The sequence below is a fragment of the Schistocerca piceifrons genome, chromosome 3, assembly GCF_021461385.2.
Source record: "Schistocerca piceifrons isolate TAMUIC-IGC-003096 chromosome 3, iqSchPice1.1, whole genome shotgun sequence".
Classification (NCBI taxonomy): domain Eukaryota; kingdom Metazoa; phylum Arthropoda; class Insecta; order Orthoptera; family Acrididae; genus Schistocerca; species Schistocerca piceifrons.
In genome coordinates, this window is record NC_060140.1 from 934479472 (window position 1) to 934503636 (window position 24165).

General features: G+C 44.6%; 1 protein-coding gene and 1 pseudogene across 1 annotated transcript in view; both read left to right on the forward strand.

Moving 5' to 3' along the window:
* Window positions 1–24165, forward strand: part of LOC124789236 (sterile alpha motif domain-containing protein 1) — a 426634-nt gene that overhangs the window by 91993 nt on the left and 310476 nt on the right. The gene's annotated exons all lie outside the window — the stretch shown is intronic.
* Window positions 17587–17704, forward strand: LOC124790253 (annotated as a pseudogene).

The window sequence follows — 24165 nt, forward strand, 5'->3', positions numbered from 1 at the left end:
TAGTAGAAAATAAGAAATAGCAGTCTCTTTAACAGTAGTTATAGGACGTTTACAGAAATAAAGCACAAAACTTTCACAATTGCAAAACTCTTTGATGTGACAAAAATGAAAAAACTACGAAGAAAACGTAATTATGTAGGTTTATTGTATCATCTTCACACCACTAACAGTGGGTAGTATTTTAACTGCGAACGCCTTTACCGCGGTCGTCGCGGTTGCTGATACTTCGCTCCCATGCATTTGTTTTTTGTGGGCGTGACCCCCCCACCCCCAACTCCACCCTCATGACTGACTAGCCCAACAGCCACACATTTGTGTGGTAATTATGTGGAGCCACCTGAAGTTCAAACTTTACGCTTCGAAAGCGGTCGTGCAATAAACAAGAAATTACTAGCAACTGGAGCGGATTTTTTATTCTGTTAATATGTTCCTCAGTTGCAGATATTCGTCTGACCAAATATTTTGCATTTAAAATAATCTGTATCAGGAAACTTACGCTGTAATGCTATCGCAAAAATCGCTCACAAATCAGTCACAAATGCCGTCATATTAGCTAAGTGTCTCTACGACTGCCGTGCGCCATGTGTTCAGACGAGGTGCAACCATGTCGCTTAAATTACGTACATGACACCACAGTTCTTGCATTGCTGAGAAGCTGGAATCGTATTCGGTAGGACTCCCGTATAGATCTCCGTTCGCCCATTTTAAGTTTTACCGTGGTTTCTCCAGATCGCTAACAAATAGAAAAAAAAAGCACGGCCGATTTCTTTCCCCAATCTGAACATGTGCTCCGTTTCTATTGGCATCGCCGTTAAATAGTATGAAGGCTTTCACGACCGGATGACATATCTTCTGGTAAACCTTCCGGGATGTGAGGTCGTGGTCCATGAAACTCTTCAGCTCCTAACGTTTCGTCCAGAGCTGCGCTGGACATCTTCAGAGGGGTGTTTCTCCTCCGGTGAGTCTTGCCGACTGACGGGTCGGACGTCTGAGAGCGACTTCTATATCGTAGAAAGTGGGCGTGACCAGAGTTGCACGTGATATGCAGAGATAATCTTTGTCAGAGATAAAACTTAACTATCGATCGTAATCTCGTCACGGATAAAACTGTCTAGCAATTCTGTAGTGCTACTGCCCAAATATCACTAAGTTTCATGGTCTCTTCTTTTCGATTAAAATTATCCCTATGTTTATATATTTCAATTGCTTCTCTACAAAGCCGTGGGTAATAGTTCGTCGTCGTAGATAAAATTTTTGTTTCGGAAAACTTCACTTGATGATTTCCTGACTGAAAAGCGTGTTCTGCTACAGCCGATTTATCTGTTTTTCCTAAGCGGCAAAGACTTCTGTGTTCTTTTAACCGTGTATTTACGCTTCTTTTTGTTGTTCCTATATAAACTTTACTACATTACACGGAATTTTATATACGCCACTGGCTGATAGAGGAGCACGTTTATCTTTTGCAGACCGGAGAACATGACAAATTTTCTTCGTTGGTCTAAAAACAGGTCTAATATCATGTTTACTTAAAATCTTTCCAATCCGATCCGTTACTTTCTTTATAAAAGGGAGAGAGACTGTATTCTTCCATCGTTTTTCGGGCTTGTCCTTAGGCTTTTTGTTGTTTGGGTGCAGAATTCTACTTACTTCTTTCTTTGAGCAGCCATTTTTCTCAAAAGCGTGCTTCAGATGTTTTAATTCGACATCTAGATACTCTGGCGTGCAAATCCGTCTGGCTCTGTCAACGAGACTTTTAATCACACCTCTCTTTTGTTGTGGATGGTGGTTAGAGTTTTTATGTAAGTATCTGTCTGTGTGCGTTATTTTTCTAAAAATCTGTTGTTTCAATCTTCCATCTGTCTGTCTCATAACTAAAACATCCAAAAACGGTATTTTGTTATTTTCTCTCTCCATGGTAAACTGGATTCTTGGATTTATATTATTAAGGTAATCAAAAAATTCATCTAAGGCTTCTCTACCATGTGGCCAGACCACAAATGTATCGTCTACATACCGATACCAGCGAGATGGTTTCTTATCTGCTTTTTCCAAGGCTGACTGTTTTATCTCTGACAAAGATTATCTCTGCATATCACATGCAACTCTGGTCACGCCCACTTTCTACGATATATAAGTCGCTCTCAGACGTCTGACCCGTCAGTCGGCAAGACTCACCGGAGGAGAAACACCCCTCTGAAGATGTCCAGCGCAGCTCTGGACGAAACGTTAGGAGCTGAAGAGTTTCATGGACCACGACCTTACATCCCGGAAGGTTTACCAGAAGATATCGCCGTTAAACCCTAATCTCCCTCGCCCCATACCAGTTGTTCTTTCGGCAGCAAACAAAAGAAATCTTCCTCGTATGGCATCGACGTCTTGCTTCAGGAAAACGCTGCCGCTCGGTACAAACTGCCGGTTCACTGTTGCTGCCAATCGCCTGATAGAGTAGCGCAGGCAGTAGCCTTTCACACAAACTCCAGAGGTATGTAGACTCTGAACTATCCAATGACGTTCAGGAAAGGGGCGTCAAGTGCCACTTAACAATTGAAATAGGGCAGTGTATTGGGAAGGCGATCCCAGAAACCAGTAGTTTCGTCGCCCTTAAGAGAACCGCTACAAAATCTGTCAGTGTTAATAGTGGATTTAGCTTCAAAATGACGTGGCCTAATAACCGAAACGATTTTACTCAAACTGACAGTGGTGTTGTAAGTTTAATCGCAGAACACTACATTAAGTCGTTACTATTTCCTTTTGTCTGTTGTTCTTATCCATTACTACTTCTCAGGTTCTAATCCATATTTACTAAGCCCTTCTCGATAATCCGATTTATATGATCTAACCTTTCCTTGTCCACAGAATTTTTCTACGCTACTACTCCTTTCACTTCAAAGTTAAGTTATTGCCGAACACGTCCCATTATTGTGTTAAAATGCAACCTCGTTTAAAAAAAGTAAAAAATGGACAAGTACCAGTAGGACTTTCACTATGAGGGTTACGTACAAACTTAATTATATATACAGGGTATTACAAAAAGTTACGGCCAAACTTTCGGGAAACATTCCTCACACACAAATAAAGAAAAGATGTTATGTGGACATGTGTCCGGAAACGCTTAATTTCCATGTTAGAGCTCATTTCAGTTTCGTCCACCTACGCTCAATGGAGCACGTTATCATGATTTCACACGGGATACTCTACCTGTGCTGCTAGAACATGTGCTTTTACAAGTACGACACAACATGTGGTTCATGCACGATGGAGCTCCTGCACATTTCAGTCGAAGTGTTCGTACGCTTCTCAACAACAGGTCCGGTGACCGATGGACTGGTAGAGGCGGACCAATTCCATGGCCTCCACGCTCACCTGACCTCAACCCTCTTTACTTTCATTTAGGGGGGCATTTGAAAGCTCTTGTCTACGCAACCCCGGTACCAAATGTAGAGACTCTTCGTGCTCGTATTGTGGACGGCTGTGATACAATAGGCCATTCTCCAGGGCTGCATCAGCGCATCAGCGATTCCATGCGACGGAGGGTGGATGCATGTATCCTCGCTAACGGAGGAAATTTTGAACATTTCCTGTAACAAAGTGTCTGAAATCATGCTGGTGTTTCCATTCCATGATTAATGTGATTGGAAGAGAAGTAATAAAATGAGCTCTAACATGGAAAGTAAGCGTTTCCGGACACATGTCCACATAACATATTTTCTTTCTTTGTGTGTGAGGAATGTTTCCTGAAAGTTTGGCCGTACCTTTTTGTAACACCCTGTATATAAAGTATTCATCTTTATGTTTTGATTACTGAGTTTGCGAGTGTCAAAATAAGTGACCTAAATAGCTGTATGTTTTGATTGCACTGACTTATAAGGTTAAATGTTTTACACCTCCTAGGGGCTATACTTACTGTTACTCCACCTGAATAGGCCTTGAAGGCCCAAAGGTACCCACTGACCGCCGTGTCATCCTGAGCCCACATGCGATAATGGATGCGGACTTCGAACGGCATTGTCAGTTTTCGTGACCGGAGCCGCTCCTTCTCAGACAGATAGCTCTCCATCTGACCTCACAAGGGCTGAGTGGTCCCCTCTTGTCAACAGCGATCGGCAGGCCCGGACGGTCACCCATCCAACTGCTAACCAAGCCCAACAGTGCTTAATTTCGGTGATCTGAAGGGAACCGGTGCACCAGTGCGACAGGTTCGTTGGCTGCAACGGACTGCAGCTCTTAGTATTTGACACAAATTTCAATTTGGTACCTCCACCGATCCTGAACAAAAAGGGTCATAACAGGTGGATGGACAATAAAATGATCATATAAGGGTTTCGTTTTTGCTAATTTAGCCACAGCACTCTGAAAAGCGTATACTGGAAATCAAGGATGTAGAAATGATATTAAAGAAAACATCAGAAGTAAAATACAGAAATTAAAGTAGAATTACGGTTAATGTCCCTAAATGTAAAAGATCAGGACGAGTTAGAGAATGACAGACTCCCAAAAATACAATACAGATACAAACAGGACGAAGAAACATAGCGAGACCCAAAATCAGATGCTACAACTTGGACTAATTTCTACAAAAGCAGGCGCAACAGGCAAAGCCTAAAACGTGCGGTGACGACTATGGTTATGCCGTTAAGGCTCCCTAATGCTGGTTAAGTTTTCTAAAAAAAGTCCTCTCTTCTTCTTAGTCTCACCGGGCGTTTTGGGTTTTAAGATCTTTCTGCATTCCACCTACCCCCTACGATCAACCTGAATATACTGCTGCGATCGAAACCTCTACAACACCAGTCAAAACGTCCTCCACGTCGCAGATCTTCTGGATATCACCCAACTCTCCTCCACCTGTACATGTATCAGTGTCAAAACCAAAAACGGCAACGTGTCGGCCGTGGCCGAATTTAGGTCGCTAATCCGATCTGCGGATATAATCTGTTTTCGGTTCACACCTCTGCCACGTAAACATATTCCGTCTCACAGTACGTGGATCTCGATGCTACATGGTTCACCGAAGGTCGCCGCTCTACAGTGTGATTCAAAAAGAATACCACAACTTTAGAAATTTAAAACTCTGCAACGACAAAAGGCAGAGCTAAGCGCTATCTGTCGGCGAATTAAGGGAGCTATAAAGTTTCATTTAGTTGTACATTTGTTCGCTTGAGGCGCTGTTGACTAGGCGTCAGCGTCAGTTGATGCTAAGATGGCGACCGCTCTACAGAAAGCTTTTTGTGTTATTGAGTACGGCAGAAGTGAATCGACGACAGTTGTTCAGCGTGCATTTCGAACGAAGTATGGTGTTAAACCTCCTGATAGGTGGTGTATTAAACATTGGTATAAACAGTTTACAGAGAATGGGTGTTTGTGCAAAGGGAAAAGTTCTGGACGGCCGAGAACGAGTGATGAAAATGTAGCACGCATCCAGCAAGCATTTGTTCGCAGCCCAGGAAAATCGACTCGCAGAGCTAGCAGAGAGCTGCAAATTCCACAATCAGCTGTATGGAGAGTCCTACGAAAAAGGTTAGTTATGAAACCTTATCGTCTGAAATTGGTTCAAGCACTGTCTGCAGCTGAGAAGATTAAAAGAATCGATTTCTGTGATTTTATCCTTGCTCAAATGGAAACAGATGAATCTTTCGTTTCAAAGATTGTGTTTAGTGATGAAGCAACTTGCCACACTAATGGGAAAGTCAACCGTCACAATGTCTGTATATGGGGCACTGAGAATCCGCGGGAAACAACTCAGTATGAACGTGACTCGCCTAAGGTGAACGTTTTCTGTGCCATTTCAGCCAATAAAGTTTTTGGTCCCTTTTTCTTCGAAGGTGCTACTTTAACTGGACTACAGTATCTGGAGATGTTAGAGAATTGGCTGTTCCCTCAGCTCGAACAAGAAGCACAAAAATTCATATTTCAGCAGGATGGAGCGCCACCACATTGGCACTTATCTGTCCGTAACTACCTGAACGTCAACTACCCGAGGCGAAGGATCGGCCGCCAGGCAGCCCGTGACAGAGCACTTCATCACTGGCCTCCAAGAAGCCCTGATCTTACCCCCTGCGATTTTTTCTTATGGGGGTATGTTAAGGATATGGTGTTTCGGCCACCTCTCCCAGCCACCATTGACTATTTGAAACGAGAAATAACAGCAGCTATCCAAACTGTTACGCCTGATATGCTACAGAGAGTGTGGAACGAGTTGGAGTATCGGGTTGATATTGCTCGTGTGTCTGGAGGGGGCCATATTGAACATCTCTGAACTTGTTTTTGAGTGAAAAAAAACCTTTTTAAATACTCTTTGTAATTATGTATAACAGAAGGTTATATTATGTTTCTTTCATTAAATACACATTTTTAAAGTTGTGGTATTCTTTTTGAATCACCCTGTATTACAAGACGCGAGAACGAAGTCTCTGGTCTGGAGACATCGAAGACCCGACTCTCGTCTAGACTACTTTACATCGACACTCCTTGCTGATCGTTTTTCGAGGCGAATACGTAACGAGCGGCCTCAATTTCGGGTGCGGCGGCCGGTCGTCGTTTTGTGGGTCCGCGTAACCGAATGCGGGCCCAACCAGTCCAGAGGTCGCCGGGTTACCAGGGACGGGGCTAAGCCGCTGCTCGCTGCCGGCTACCGGCGCACCTGCACAGTTCTCTCTCTTTCTCACTGTGGAGGCGCCGGGAACTTGCTGTTAAAACGACACTGCTGGCATTCGTTACTTGCTTGGCACAAACCACACATTTTCTCCTTTTGTCGTGACAGTACCTCTACGCAAACAATGCATGTAGATTGTTTAAAAATAGCGTCACATTTTCCTGTAGAAGGTAGCTGCTGTTGCTAAGAGGACCACACCCTGCCTGTCTAACCCATGTTACTTTAGGCAAGTATTTGACCCATTTCTGAAAAAAACTATTTGATGCCAGGACCTTAATATTTTTACTGCATGTTACATGATGCTAAGAGAGACAACTGTACGAAAATCTATTTTATCAATTTTACAGTATTTAAGAAATACTTTTTTAAATTTGTTGTTATGATCTTCAGTCCTGAGACTGGTCTGATGCAGCTCTCCATGCTACTCTATCCTGTGCAAGCTTCATCTCCCAGTACCTACTGCAACCTACATCCTTCTGAATGTGGATAGTGTATTGATCTCTTGGTCTCCCTCTACGATTTTTACCCTCCACGCTGCCCTCCAATGCTAAATTTGTGATCCCTTGATGCCTCAGAACATGCCCTATCAACCGATCCCTTCTTCTTGTCAAGTTGTGCCACAAGCTCCTCTTCTCTCCAATTCTATTCAATACCTCCTAATTTGTTATGTGATCTAACCATCTAATCTTCAGCATTCTTCTGTAGCACCACATTTCGAAAGCTTCTATTCTCTTCTTGTCTAAACAATTTGTCGTCCATGTCTCACTTCCATACATGGCTACACTCCATACAAATACTTTCAGAAACGACTTCCTGACACTTAAACCTATACTCGATGTTAACAAATTTCTCTTCTTCAGAAATGCTTTCCTTGCCATTGCCAGTCTACATTTTATATCCTCTCGACGTCGACCATCATCAGTTATTTTTCTCCCCAAATAGCAAAACTCATTTACTACTTTAAGCGTCTGATTTCCTAATCTAATACCCGCAGCATCACCCGATTTAATTCGACTACAAAAATGTTCAAATGTGTGTGAAATCTTATGGGACTTAACTGCTAAGTTCATCAGTCCCTAAGTTTACACACTACTTAACCTAAATTTTCCTAAGGTCTCACACACACACACACACACACACACACACACACACACACACACACGCACACGCACACGCACACACACACCCATACCCGAGGGAGGACTCGAACCTCCACCGGGACCAGCCGCACAGTCCATGACTTCAGTGCCCGAGACCGCTCGGCTAATCCCGCGCGGCAATTCGACTACATTCCATTACCCTTGTTTTGCTTTTGTTGATGTTCATTTTATATCCTCCTTTCAAGACACTGTCCATTCCGTTCAGCTGCTCTTCCACGTACTTTGCTGTCTCTGACAGAATTACAATGTCACCGGCGAACTTCAAAGTTTTTTATTTCTTCTCTCTGAATTTTAATTCCTACTTCGAATTTCTCTTTTGTTTCTTTTACTGCTTGCTGAATATACAAATTGAATAACATTATTATTATTATTGTCCGCGGGGCAGAATGCCATGCGAGGGGCCGGGTTCGATATTTAGCCGGGTAAGGCATTTTCTCCGCTCGGAGACTGGATGTTGTGTTGTGTTCACCATCATTTCATCCTCATCGATAGTCATGTCGTCTCGCGGGAATTGCACCCCCCGACATCCGCCGAGAGGTTGCAGCAAAAAAGAGAACAAAAATCAGAAACGTCTGAAGCTCACGCCCTATGTTACTATCAACCAGTAAACCCACGACTAAAATCCAGAAAGAGCTTCCTCAGATCTACCGAGGCTGTAGTTGGGCCGCAACAGCAATGGCGAATCGAACTATGGCGTGTAAAGCTTACCAGTACTGTAGAATGGATTACACCAAGCGAAAGACCACCACCCGGCTACACAGAGAATTGGAATACATGGAGATCCCTCAACAGACTACGCTCGGGTGTCACGAAATGTAAGAGCAGTTTGGGGTTTCCTAGAGGAGCCGCCCCCCCCCCCTCCCCCCCTCCCCAGTGAGTGTGGAGCAACGCAGACGACCTTCCACCTGCTCCAGTGCACCCAATGTCCAGCAACATGCACAACAGAAGGCCTGCTACGTGCAACGCCAACTGTAATAGAGGTCGGTAACTTCTGGGCGGCAAAAGTATAAATAATTGTCATGTAAATATATACGAGGTGCGGCTAGAAAAAAAACCGGACTGATGGTGGAAAAAACATTTATTTACAATTATTTACAATTTCATGTTGTCTCCTTCAATGTACTCTCCTCCTCGGTCTCTACACCGATCCATACGAATTTTCCACTGTTCATAGCAATGCTGCAGATCATTTTCGGTAAGTCCATACATTACTTCCGTCGCTTTTTCTTTTACTGCTTCAACAGTCTCAAATCTAGTTCCTTTCAAAGCTGACTTGACTTTAGGGAAAAGAAAGAAGTCACAGGGGGCCAAATCAGGTCAGTAGGGTGGATGATCTAAGATGGGAATGTTGTGTTTTGCCAAAAACGTCTTCACTGACAACGCACTGTGAGCTGGGGCATTGTCTTGGTGAAGGATCCATGACTCTTTTCTCCACAAATCGTTCCGTTTTCTTCGTACTCGCTCACGTAGGGTAGCCAGGACGCTAATGTAGTAATTCTGATTCACTGTTTGTCCCTCAGGTACCCAATCAATGTGCACAATCCCTTTGATGTCAAAAAAAACAATCATCATTGCCTTGAATTTCGATTGTGACATTCGTGCTTTTTTTTTGTCGTGGAGAACCAGGAGTTTTCCAATGCATCGATTGGCGTTTAGTTTCGGGATCGTAAGAAAAAAACCACGATTCATCGCAAGTAATAACATTTTGTAAGAAGGTGGGATCACTTTCAATGTTTTCCAGGATGTTAGAACAAATCATTCTTCGGCGTTCCTTCTGTTCAATTGTGAGACACTTTGGAACCATTTTTGAACACACTTTGTTCATGTTGAAACTTTCATGAAGAATCTGCCTAACACTTTCCTTGTCAACTCCTGTTAACTCAGACACTGCTCTGATTGTTAAACGGCGATCTTGTCGAACAAGTTTACCGATTTTTCCAATGTTTGCATCAGTTTTTGCTGACAATGGTCTGCCAGTGCGAGTGTCATCACTGGTGTCTTCGCGGCCATCTTTAAATCGTTTAAACCACTCAAACACTTGTGTTCGCGATAAACAAATGGCTCTGAGCACTATGGGACTCAACTGCTGAGGTCATTAGTCCCCTAGAACTTAGAACTAGTTAAACCTAACTAACCTAAGGACATCACACACATCCATGCCCGAGGCAGGATTCGAACCTGCGACCGTAGCGGTCTTGCGGTTCCAGACTGCAGCGCCTTTAACCGCACGGCCACTTCGGCCGGCTTCGCGATAAACAATCATCGCCGTACACTTGTTGTAACATTACAAACGTTTCACTTGCAGATTTTCCTAGTTTTAAACAAAATTTGATGTTAACACGCTGTTCTTTCTGTACACTCAACATTTTCCGACGCACAGACAAAACGTCAACTACTTAAAACAGACGCCACGGGCAGACTGAGTGCAGGAGGCAGATGAAACTCGAGCAGTAGGCGGAGCGAGAGTCACGTGACAGGCCACGCGACTTGCAGCTTTATTGCATTCGTTTTTATTGTTTCACCAGTACTAGTCCGGTTTTTTTCTAGCCACACCTCGTATACACACGACATGTAAATATTGCGCATTGTTTTATACATCGTAAATGCTTCTGACACGAATAAATGAAATAAAATCATGTCGCCGAAGTGGCGTCAATTAAAAATATTTAGACCAGGCGATCTGTCTACCCGACAGGAGGCCCTAGACAAACTGTAACGTGCGCGTGGGGCACACAATACTCATTAAAGCCTGTACTATGGTAAGTGAGCGGGGTTCACCTTACGAGACAGGATTTTCGTATAGATATTGACCGCGTGTACCTGAATGGAGGCAAATCAGACTTACACCCACTCTGCAATAACAATGATACGTCAAGTAAGTCCGAAACGCAACTACACGGCAGGACGGACAAAAAGCAACACAGAAGATGCTACCAATTGGTTAACAATACGGTCGCCAGCCTAATTAGGCATTAACTGAGTTTCTTCCCTGTACAAGTTGGTGTATATTCATGCAAACCAACACGTAGTAACACTGCATAATATAGTAAATTTTAGAACCAGAAAATCTGTTGAACTGATAGTTTCACGTTCTGTACTGATATGGAAAAACCATAAATACATAACACTACACTATAATGTATACTACAAAACTTCGTACTGTCCATTGATCTGATTAAATTCGGGCATAGGTTACCCTAGAAACAGCACTTTCGAGTCACACACAAAATGTCAATTTTGATACAGATAAAACACTGATGAATTTTGGCTTTTATATTGACTTTAACTTTTGCTGGTCAAACCAATGTGGAACACTTCAGAATTCAAATGAATAAAAAAAGGGGGGGACCCTGAAACTGTTATGATCACTGTATTAAAAAATTTATTATTGAAATCATTATGCGCTCAAGATTTCCAATATATGAGTTACTACTCTTTTTATCTTATTTCCTGCTCATTTAGATACCATTATATCTGTCTCGAAATAATTAAACTTCATTACTAAATCAATATCAAAGTTATCTTCCAACTTTGTCAGACCTTCGTTATTCATTTACTGGTTCATTAACAAAACAGTTCTTTAAACACCATTCTTACATAGTTAGGTCTGCAAGTAATTATTATTAACACAAAATTTAATTTTTCATTTCGGGACACTCGGATTGCACAACATTTGGCAAGGACCCTATCTAGGTTAGTTGTGAGGATAATTAAATGATAGGAAAGTTCTGGTAAAATTTAAGTTGTTATTGAACAGTATGGAACAAAAGTAACACTGGTACACACGAATACAGTACTAAAAGTTTCAACCTGTTTGTATCGATGCGGCGGTTGGCGGGCGGCGAGAAGGCGAGGCACAGAGCACACATACAACCACAGCTATGGCTCTTGACATATCGGCACTTTAATTCTTCTTAGCGTCGCAATACTTTTCCATTTAGTGCCTATGGACTTTTGCCATGCTGTGTGGGCGCTGGAACGCCATACCCGAGGCTCAGTGAAACTACGTCTTCCAGGAGAGCCTCCTCGCTCCAGAAGGTGTTGCTCAGACCAGTGCCAAACTCCGACTACTATTGCTGAGCCCGTTGTGCCGTGCAGCGCCCGTGCATTTTCCCGCGCTCGCCTGCCATCCACCTTTTACCGCTCCCTTACAAGCCGGGTATTCACCCGAGGTTTTGCATTCTACATATCCTAACACATTGCCTACGTATGGACCAGACGCACAGTTACAATTTTAAACATCTTACAATAATTTCAACATTTGTTACATTTCAGTTCTATTACAATATTGCTTGACATTTGACATAAACATTAATACACTGCTGGCCACCGTAAATGCAGCACCAAGAAAGACAAGAGGTAGCACAACAAAATTTATTTTGTAGATAACATGTCGACCAAGTATCAAATGATTACGTTTACAGACGTCTGTGACATGTGGTTCCTGCCAGAATCAGTAGCCAGAGTAGCCGCCATTGTTGGAGATCACCGCTGCCACACGTCTCGGCATTGAGTCAAAGAGACGTTGGATGTGTTCCTGGGGTACAGCAGCCCAAGCAGCTTCCACACGTTGCCAGAGATCATCTGGTGTGGCAGCTGGGGACGTAATCTGGGTCACTCGTTGAGCAACCGTGGACCACATGTTTTCTATCGGCGAAAGATCCGGAGAGCGAGCCGGCCAGGGAAGCACTTCAATCTGGTTATTGACGAAGAACCTTTGGACAATGCGTACCACGTGTGGTCGCGCATTATCCTGTTGAAATATGGCTGTGGCCGAGCCCTGAAGGTAAGGAAGGACAACTGGCTCCAGCACCTCGGATATGTAGCGCCGGCTATTTAAAGTACCGGCAATGCGTACTAGAGGCGTGCGAGAGTAATATCCAATACCGCCCCATACCATAATACCCGGTGCAAGACCAGTGTGGCGGTGCATAATGCAGCTGTCCAGCATCCTCTCTCCAGGGTGTCTCCACACTCGAATCCGACCTTCGTGGTGCTGCAGACAGAAGCGTGCCTCGTCAGTAAAGACAACGTCATTCCATTCTGCCGTCCACATCCGTCTGTCATCACATCATTGGCGACGGAGACGTCTGTGGTTCTGCGTCAATGGTAGACGAAGCAATGGACGTCTTGCGGACAGACCACTCTGCTGTAAACGGCGTCGAATGGTACGCGCAGACACTGGATGATGCGTTACAGACGCAATGTGCTGTGTTATGGTTCGGGATGTCACTGAGCGATCCGTCACTGCCATGCGCACAATTTGCCTATCAGCACGTGCAGTGGTGCACCGAGGTGAATGCGATCGACCACGTCGGTCCGACGTACCCTCCTGCACCCAACGGTCACATATCCGCATTACAGTTGTTTGGTTTCGTCCAACACGACTAGCGATTTCTCTGTATGATAACCCACAATCTCGGTAAGCCACTATCCTTCCTCTGTCGAACTCGGATACTTGATCAAACGATGTTCGCTGTTGTCTACGAGGCATAACTGATCGTCTTGTGAAACAACCACAAGGTAAACACACGTGCCGAACGTACACTCGTCGAAATCGCCAAGCCTTAAATGGCGCTATGGGGTGGCGCCACAGGCGCGCGTGATGTGCGTCTGCGCTGAAATTCTAATCAGTTGCATATCTCATCGCTGCCAACTCATGGTGTAAATTTCACTTGATTCGGGTGCTTCCTTCAGGGTGTTGCATTTGCGGTGGCCAGCAGTGTATTCACATTAAAACTTATTTACAGTTTTCTTAACACAATGACATGAAACAAAAAAGAAATGAAATCAGAACATCAATCACACTAATTTATCGAAAAATCAGATGGAAAAAAAATTTACTTATATGTACAATAGTACAGCGTCGTTGTTGTTACAAAACGCACATTTTTTTTTATTATTACCCAAAAAGTAATGCAGTGCATTTTTTTTCTCAGTCGAAAACAATGCTACGAATGCGAAACGTTATATGTATTATTTCAAGTCTCCTAAGTGAGCGAGCCAAGTTTCCGTCACTTCCGACAGATAGCGCAGCTGCAGGACAGTTTCAAAATGGCGTCTGTAGGTGGCGTACGTTATAAGCAACGTGCCGTCATTGAATTTCTCACTGCAGAGATAGAAACTGTGAGGAATAATCACAAACGCTTGTGCAAAGTCTAAGGAGCACCTGCTGTCGACATAAGTTCAGTTACTCTCACTGGGCACGGAGAATGAGGTCACCAGGAGGCGTTTCGGCACAGCTCCACTATTTGTACCGCAAGGGGTGGGGCTTGCCACGGCTGTCACACCTGACACGTTGCAGCGAGCTGATGTTGTCGTTCGCGAGGACAGACGCATTCCGACTCGGCAGATGGCGCTGCATCTGTCAACCAGCAAAGGGAGTGAGGATGCAATTATCCGCACTCTTGAATATTCAAAAGTGTGTGCACCGACAGGCTATAGAACTGGAGGCAGGCTATAGAACTGGACGGTGATTACCTGGAAAAATAGGGTGTATAGATAAAACACCATTCTTTCATGTATATTCTCATTATGTTCAATAAAGAACTGTTGAAGAAAAAAAGGCGGTGCATTACTTTCTGGGCAACCCTCGTATTATTATTATGTTTAAAATAGTTATTACTGTTTTCCTCTTCTAAAGTGTTGTGTGCATATAATAAAATTTTCTTCATTAAAGTTTTATAGACAGTTCCAGTAGAATAAAAGTTAAAATTCATTTTACGAACAAAAAAAAATTTTGTTTTCCTGTAATTTATACCAAATGTCCTCTCTCTTTCAGGTGAGTACCGCTGCTGAAGTCTTCTCGTGTTGTCGACGCTGTGTGACAGGTAGGACTATTGATTTTCGTTGGCTGGAAAATTCCTTACCCTGTGTCGTCCTGCATTACCGGCATTCCACAGCACACAGCGCCGCAGAATAGAGAAAGGTTTTGAAGCAGTTTGGTGGCCTCTTTCCTGAAAATCGTTGCAGAGTATCGAGTTATGAGTGCGATATTCCAATCCTTGTGCTGTTAAGAACTACTACATGCAAGCATGTCCAAAGCAACAGGCATTCCGTGGACTACAACTGTAATGAAATACATGAAATATATTCGCAGGTGTGGACACGAACAACCATCAACTGCATAAGGGAATGACGACGATGAAAATTTGTGCCAGATGACATTTGGAAGCTTGGGTCTGGCATGGGTACTGCACGGATAGCCAAAGCTGGTTGTTCGTATTCGAAACTGTGAATACTTTTCATGTTATTACATTGCATTTGCCCTTTTTATTCTTGGTATGAAGTTGGGCTACTATTGCACTGTGGGTGTAATAACGTTCGGCTAAAAACGTACTAGGGCTGTGTATCAATGCGCGAGCAATTTCTGAAAGAATACTCGGTACGCATCGACGCTGGAGTGGATCAACAAAATCATTACAATGAGCAAGACACGTAACGATTTGCAGAGTTCTACGTAGATAGCGACATATAGCGCTTCTTTTTAACGTTACGTTGTAATAGCGGTGTCACCGTGTCTCTGGAAAATAATCTTAAACCCCCCCCTCGTGATTACCTGCTATAGATTCTGTTTCTGCAGATGGTTTAGTTGCGCCACAATTATCGCTGCGGGAACCTTTCTTTTCCTCTCTTTTCCTTTAGTGCTTGTTTTTTGTGATAACGATTGTCCGTACAGTTGTCTAAACCACTTCTTGATCATTTTCCAGTTTCTCGCGACTTTCTCTTCTTACAAGAGAAACGTTCACCCACCGGGTCACCGATTTTGCTGGTCTTTGACGCTGTTGTGGTATATACCAGGTGGTTAAAACAGTGTAGCTGTCCACGGAGATCCATTGTGGGCTGCTGTTATCGTATGGTAGCGAAACTTTGTACACATGCTAGTGCGTTAATGCGAACCGATTTACTCGGGAAAAAAAATTAGTTCCAGTTTTGGCCACCAAGTGCAAATCTGGCGCTGTACAGCATCTCCTCGACTTTTGCGGTGTTCATATTGAACAAATTGTGTAAGCGACGGTTAATAATAAAATCAGCATTATGCCTTTCTCGTTTATTTGATCCCATCTGCCCTATCCCGTGCCTAACCCATTGCATATGGTAACATTTCTATACGTCTCTGTTGCATTCACAGCGCCAGATTTGCTTCTGGTGACCAAGACTGGAACTAATTTTTTTTTTTTTTTTTTTTTCAACGTAAATCTATTCCGCATTAACGCATTGGAATATCTTGCCGAGTTTCGCTGCGATACGATAATTACGGCCCACACTGGATCTCTGTGAGTAGCTGCACATTGATTATAACCACCCAGTACTTAGCTGTTACGAGTGTTGCTCTAGTACCATTAACTTCTCAAACAGTTTTTGGGAAATATAAGCTCAAGTTTGACGACCCTGTCGGGCAGCGGCAGTCCTCCCACACGGCAAGCGAGTCACCTCAGTGGTTTTTTTTCCAAGTAGAAAACATTGTTCGTTATGGGATGTACAGTTTTCGGTTTATTTGTTATTAGCCAGTTTCGACTGTATAGTTATCTTCGAGCAATATACAGATTATCTGTGTGCAACATGCCGCTACAGATGTTGCATTCAACTTAATCCGGCAGTCCACAAGTGGAACCAAACACAAACATTAACATGATCTGTATCGAATATGATCGGAAAGTTTATAACACATGTGGAGAACCACCTGGAGTAAAGCTTTAGTACCTTTTTTGACATGCACCCACTAAAACACCCCTATCGTTCCGCACATGTACCTCAAATTATTCGGTACACCAATATGCGGACTCTGCACACTGAATCTGCGTGCCGGCCGATGTGGCCGAGCGGTTCTAGGCGCTTCAGTCTGGAATCGTGCAACCGCTACGGCTGCAGGTTCGAAGCCTGCCTCGGGCATGGATGTGTGTGATGTCCTTAGGTTAGTTAGGTGTAAGTAGTTCTAAGTTCTAGGGGACTGATGACCTCAGATGTTAAGTCCCATAGTGCTCAGAGCCCATGAACCTGCATATGGATGTGCATACTGAGTCTGAATGTGGATTTATCGAGAGAATAACCTGAGGTACACGTACGGAATAATGCGGATTTTCGGTGGATGGATGTCGCATACGAACGTACTTACTGTGTATTACATGTGGTTTTCCCACATGTGCAAGTATTATGGACTTTCTGTTCCTACGTTATAGACGACATGTAAATGTTTGTGTGATTCCACATGTGGACTGATCCACTAATTTATGCGTCGCGTGTATTTCGGCATTTTGCACGGAGATAAAGCTGCTGTGCTAGCGGACGTGACAGACAGCCAGTAGCCGCAGAAAAGGCATCTTTGCTCGGCTCCTTGGCGCCCACCCGGCTGCTGGGGCAGCTCATTTAGACGCGCTGACATTTATGGCCGTAGCGAGGACAGCTACCGTCTGTCGACCTCCGACCGTCCCGCTACCGTTTACGCTGCGCACTCGGTACACACACGCGACACCTGCGCGCAGACCAGAGCTCAGCGGTTTGACTTAATTTGCGCCCCGGGCCTCAGACAGCAACTAGGTCAAAGTAATAATTTATTAGGTGAGGTAATATATCAAAACTTTTGTTACATTTAAATAACTCTCCTATTCTACATTCTTTAAACAAAATCATACATGAAACTTATTTGCCGGTAAGCTGAGCAAGGTTGCTTCCTTCCACCTATCGTCCAGCAACGGAGCTAGTGACAGGTGACTTGCCGTCACCTTGCACGTTTAGTCTTCTTTCCCTGAAAATTAATTGATATGCTAATACAGCAGTGGCAACGGCCTTGCCGCAGCGGATACACCGGTTCCCGTGAGATCACCGAAGTTAAGCGCCGTCGGGCGTGGCCGGCACTTGGATGGGTGACCATCCAGGCCGCCATGCACTGTTGTCATTTTGCGGGGTGCACTCAGCCTCGTGATGCCACTTGAGGAGCTACTCGGCCGAATAGCAGCGGCTCCGGTCACAGAAAACCGTCATAACGACCGGGAGAGCGGTGTGCTGACCACACGCCCCACCTATCCGCATCCTAAATGAGGATGACACGGCGGTCGGCCAATTGTGGCCTGAAGACGCAGTGCTTTAATGCAGCTGTAACACTAAAACAAACTCAGAGACTTTCAACGCTTCTTTAAAAGAGAAGCGCAATGAAAGTTGTTTTTCGCCTCCCTTCTTATGCGGCGCTCAATGGTTTTCCGTTTTAATGTAATGGCAACTACTACCAGTTTAAAATTCCGGTTACTGATGTTCAGGCGAAGTCAATGAAAATGTTGACTGGAACTTCCCGTAGTGGAACAAATGGAGTCGCTCCAGTTCGGTATTTGGGTCGAGGGTTTCCAGTTTCAGCGCTCGGCGGATTAGTGTGGAGGCCCGGTGTGCCGGCCAGCCTGTGGATGGTTTTTAAGGCGGTTTTCCCTCTGCCTCTACGAATGCGGGCTGGTTCCCCTCATTCCGCATCAGTTACAGTATGTCAACGATTGCTACACAAACACCGTTTCCACGCATGTGTACATCATAATTATTCTACCACGCAAAATTTTGGAGTTACACTCGTCTGGTATGAGACGTTCCCAGGGGGGTCCGCCGGGGGCCGAACCGCACAACGACCCTGGGTTCGGTGTAGGCCGGCGGTGGGGTGGGTGGACTGCCGTGGCCTGTTGTGAGCCATTGAGGTGAGACGAAGCTTTCTTCGGTGGTCACTGAGACAGTTGTGGCTTTCCTTACAAATCGGTTCAACGAGATCAAAAGCAGTTTTCATGTCTAAAAGCTGTTCCATCCCACCCTCCACTCACGCTTCTCTGGACCCACACGTCTATTATGCGTTCTCCTAAACACAGGTGTTCAACTTCTAGCACAATGCACTACACTGACACACACAACTTTCTCGTTTGCATATTCTTTATATATCCACATTCACCTCGTATATCTGGTTTTGATCGCGCGGAATGAGATTGTCTTTAGTTCATTTTCCTTTAGTGGCTGTGACAGCATCTATTATTCCTCTGCGTGTTTTTAGGCATCCAATTGTATGTGTAGTTGGATGCATAGAAACACACAGAGGAATCGATCTTTCATAAAAGAAGATTGTTTAAATTTTTTTAAAAAAAATTCAAAATGTTTTTCGCCTTTATGTATTTTATGTTTCACGGAAATGCTCATAGAACATACCGTTTTGTTTAAAAATTGCCACAGCCTGGAATCAAACGCGGGCTATCCACATGGGAGGCGGACGTTCTCCCATAAAGCCACGCGGACTGCCGAAAAATTTGACCCGGTTTAGGGTATTAAAGACGCTCAGAAATCTTCAAAGTCGATTTCCTTGATAATTTTTGAGAGTCGAGTGGAAGTGCTTTGGATGATTGATATTTGAGGTCTGAACTTCATGCACGATAAATTTTTTTTAAACATACGAAAATCCAATCCGTACGGCCTCCTTGTCAGATGAGCAGTCAGTCACGAAGTGCTCAGTGAAAATTGAGGCACGCTGGCCGCTTCAGTCCGGAATCGCGCGGCTGCTACGGTCGCAGGTTGAAATCCTGCCTCGGGCATGGATGTGTGTGATGTCCTTAGGTTAGTCAGGTTTACGTAGTTCTAAGTCTAGGGGACTGATGAACTCAGATGTCAAGTTCCATAGTGCTCAGAGTCATCTGAAGCATTTTTGAAAATTGAGGCAAGAGGGCAATAAATTCAAGACAGAAACAACTTGGTCGAAGAAAAGGAAGCAAATGGAAAGTCAGAAGATGAAAGACGTGTGGCACCTAAGAAAATCTCAAATTAGGTGTGCTGCATGCTACACATCCAAGAAAATGCAGCGATTTTCAGCAATAAAACGTTAAGGACCAATGTCTCTAAGCGGAGGAAAATATTTTAGAGAAGAGGAAATTTCATTTTACTAGGCTTCCTCCATCTCACGCTGAGCACATGACTGGATTATCGGCAACACACAGCGCACACACACGCCGCATAGTGACTTCGGCCAGCTTCCTCTCAGTGGTGTAATCAGTACAGAAAGACGCCATGTGTGACCGGGTAGCGCAAGTGGACGTTTCGTCTCTAACAAAAGTTACTCCGCATGACGTGACCTGTCGCCCCTAGACGTTTGATAGAAACTATACAACGTGCCCTCCTGACAGTCGCCAGGCGCAAATTTTTTGATGTTTCGGCAGATATTTGCAATTTCTATTTTGATATGTGTTGCTGGAGTCAGGCCAAACAAATACCGCAAATCACGTCTGTCATGAGACGCCCAGGGTCGACGGAAGCCGCCCGTTTGTTTCCCGCTACGAACAAAACGATTTTTAGAGAGGAATTACACGTACCCATTCGATAGATCTGATCCAAATTAGTATAGTGCGATATTTTTTTCATCAGCGACAACACCGGCCTGGGCCACACTGAGTGCTACTTTAGTACAGCAGTGCTGCTCAGTTGCTGTTGGAGTACTGGGTATTCTTCTTGTTTTGCTGCCCCTGTTAAAACGTATCGATGAAACAAATATCTCGCTAGACTAATAGGGGTTCTATGGTACAGATACGTAAAATTCTGCTTTAAAATCATTTTGTTCCAACGGGAAATAAACTGATAAACCTTACAACCTGATATTTTCTGCATGGTCGTAAATGCACAACTGCACCACTTAGCTCACTACCCCTGTCCGTATAGACTAACAGTTTTGCATCCATATTTCTGCACTTGACCTACCGCCAAGAGGAAAGTAAGCATTAAAGGCTTGCTTCCGGCGCACATACTTGAAGGTACCAGCCAACCTAAAAACATAAGAATTCTAAGAGCTATAATTATTAGTCTGCAAATACCACGAATATTGATGTTACGTTGTTCTATGCATCTTACTAAGTCAACATTAGAAATATCTGCACGTATACCCATTGGACCTTCTTTCTAAACCTTTTTTTTTTTTGTCGACAGTTTGGAAATAGAGCAGTGTGGAGTGGGGTGATACGTGCTAACTTACGTGTGTGATTACGACGATTTGGTAGTTTTGCTACAGTACCTAAATGAAGCAGTAAACGGTAGAATTACCGGTAATGTTGGAAAAAAATGAAAGTGTGATCGATAAAATGGCAGCCGACGACTGCTCTTTGTTTATCGTTAGTTTGTTTGTTCTCCACATAATTAGAACCACATATCTTTCGGTGGTAGGCGTCTGAGTATTCCATATCCTGAAAAAATATTAATTGCATTTTATAAATAATAAAAATTAGTTCATTGGGTAGTTGCATGAACAGAGTTAAAAGAAAACACAGAATTACTGTTGTTATTTTGTAAGGTAAAAGAATACATATAATTACTGTTGTTATTTTGTACTGAATAGAACGTTCATCATAATAATCAAACGCAAAAGCTTCCTGTTGTTATTAAGTGCGAATGTTGTGTATGACTAACAGAAGCATATTTTATATAAGCTCGACGAAGTATTGAAGCGATGTTCGATACAATCTTGGTTTGGGTTTTTTTTTATTTTACCTTTTTGTTGAAGAAATTGCATTTCCTAGTGCTGTATGATAAACCTGTAATGTTTTTATTTATTTTTACTTCAAAATTTCTCTGTTTCACGTTACAACAGGTTTCGCATAAAACCAGAATCAAACATTGTCCGCTTCAGTTGTGGTATAAATACTATTTATTTTTAAGTAACAGACACAAAGATAACTATGCACGAGTAGAACAAAAACGTTCTGTAGGTCACGTGACCCCATATACACACATCAAACGAAGTTTCGCATCACCTCGGTTCAGAGAGTTCCGGAACCTGTACGGGAAACTGGAATCGAGTTCAACATAAACATCATTTCTGGCCATTTTATTGCTCTGAAAACCACACATCGCATATTGTACTATCAATCAGCGAGACCTTCAGAGGTGTTGGTCCATATTTCTGTACACACTGGTACCTCTAATACCCAGTAGCAAGTCCTTCTGTGCCGGCCGCTGGTGGCCGGGCGGTTCTAGGCGCTTCAGTCTGGAACCGCACGACCGCTACGGTCGCAGGTTCGAATCCTGCCTCGGGCATGGATGTGTGTGATGTCCTTAGGTTAGTTAGGTTTAAGTAGTTCTAAGTTCTAGGGGACTGATGACCTGAGATGTTAAGTCCCATAGTTCTCAGAGCCATTTCAACCATTTGAACGTCCTCCTGTATTCATGCATGCCTGTATTCGTCGTGGCTTACTATCCACAAGTACATCAAGGCACTGTTGGTCCAGATTGTCCCACTCCTCAACGGCGATTCGGCGTAGATCCCTCAGAGTGGTTGGTGAGTACCGTCGTCCATAAACAGCACTTTCAGTCCACACCAGGCACAGCGTTCATGTCTGGAGAACATGCTGGCCACTCTAGTCGGGCGATGTTGTTATCCTGAAGGAAGTTCAAAAAATGGCTCTGAGCACTAGGGGACTTAATTTCTGAGGTCATCAGTCCCCTAGAACTTAGAACTACTTAAACCCAACTAACCTAAGGAGAGCACACTCATCGATGCCCGAGGCAGGATTCGAACCTAGGACCGTAGCGGTCACGCGGTTCCAGGCTGTAGCGCCTAGAATCTCTCGGCCACTCCGGCCGGCCTGAAGGAAGTCAGGAATTGTCGTCCATGAAGACGAATGCCTCGCCATTGTACTGCCAATATAGTTGCACTATCGGTCGGAAGGTGGCATTCACCTATCGTACAGCCGTTACGCCGCCTTCCATGACCACCAGCGGCGTACGTCGGCCCCACACAATGCCACCCCAAAACAGCAGGGAACCTCCACCTCGCTGCACTCGCTGCACAGTGTGTCTAAGGCGTTCAGCCTGACCGGGTTGCTCCAAACGCGTCTCCGACGACTGTCTGGTTGAATGGATATGTGACACACATCGGTGAAGAGAACGTAATGCCAATCCTGAGCGGTCCATTCTACATGTTGTTGGGCCCATCTGTATCGCGCTGCATGGTGTCGTAGTTGCAGAGATGGACCTCCCCATGGACGTCGGGAGTGAAGTTGCGCATCATGCAGCCTATTGCGCACCGTTTGAGTCGTAAGACGAAGTCCTGTGGCTGCACGAATAATATTATTCAACATGGTGGCGTCGCTGTCAGGGTTCCTCCGCGCCATAATCGGTAGGTAGCGGTCACCCACTGCAGTGGTAGCCCTTGGGCGGCCTGAGCGAGGCATGTCGTCGACAGTTCCTGTCTCTCTGTATCTCCTCCATGTCCGAACGACATCGCTTTGGTTCACTCCAAGACCCCTGGGCACTTTCCTTGCTGAGAGCCCTTCATGGCACAACGTAACAATGCGGACGCGATCGAACAGCGGTATTGACCGTCTAGGCATGGTTGAACTACAGACAACACGAGCCGTGTACCTCCTTCCTGGTGTACTGCCTAGAACTGATCGGCTGTCGGACCCCCTCCGTCTAAGAGGCGCTGCCCGTGAATGATTGTTTACATCTTTGGGCGGATTTAGTGGCATCTCGGAACAGTCAAAGGGACTGTGTCTGTGACTGGTATTTCCTTCGAGATTATTTCATGGATTTCTGTACCACAGACAGATTTTATATGAGTCTGAAACACTTTAAAAGGGGACTATTAAATTATATTAAATAATTTTTAAGAATTTGGACTTTGCTTGATGTATTTTTAAAAGTACTATGTACCCTGGAATCTGGTCAGATATGAAATAGTGATGTATTAAAATGTATGCTAGATAGTTATTCTACACTCCTGGAAATGGAAAAAAGAACACATTGACACCGGTGTGTCAGACCCACCATACTTGCTCCGGACACTGCGAGAGGGCTGTACAAGCAATGATCACACGCACGGCACAGCGGACACACCAGGAACCGCGGTGTTGGCCGTCGAATGGCGCTAGCTGCGCAGCATTTGTGCACCGCCGCCGTCAGTGTCAGCCAGTTTGCCGTGGCATACGGAGCTCCATCGCAGTCTTTAACACTGGTAGCATGCCGCGACAGCGTGGACGTGAACCGTATGTGCAGTTGACGGACTTTGAGCGAGGGCGTATAGTGGGCATGCGGGAGGCCGGGTGGACGTACCGCCGAATTGCTCAATACGTGGGGCGTGAGGTCTCCACAGTACATCGATGTTGTCGCCAGTGGTCGGCGGAAGGTGCACGTGCCCGTCGACCTGGGACCGGACCGCAGCGACGCACGGATGCACGCCAAGACCGTAGGATCCTACGCAGTGCCGTAGGGGACCGCACCGCCACTTCCCAGCAAATTAGGGACACTGTTGCTCCTGGGGTATCGGCGAGGACCATTCGCAACCGTCTCCATGAAGCTGGGCTACGGTCCCGCACACCGTTAGGCCGTCTTCCGCTCACGCCCCAACATCGTGCAGCCCGC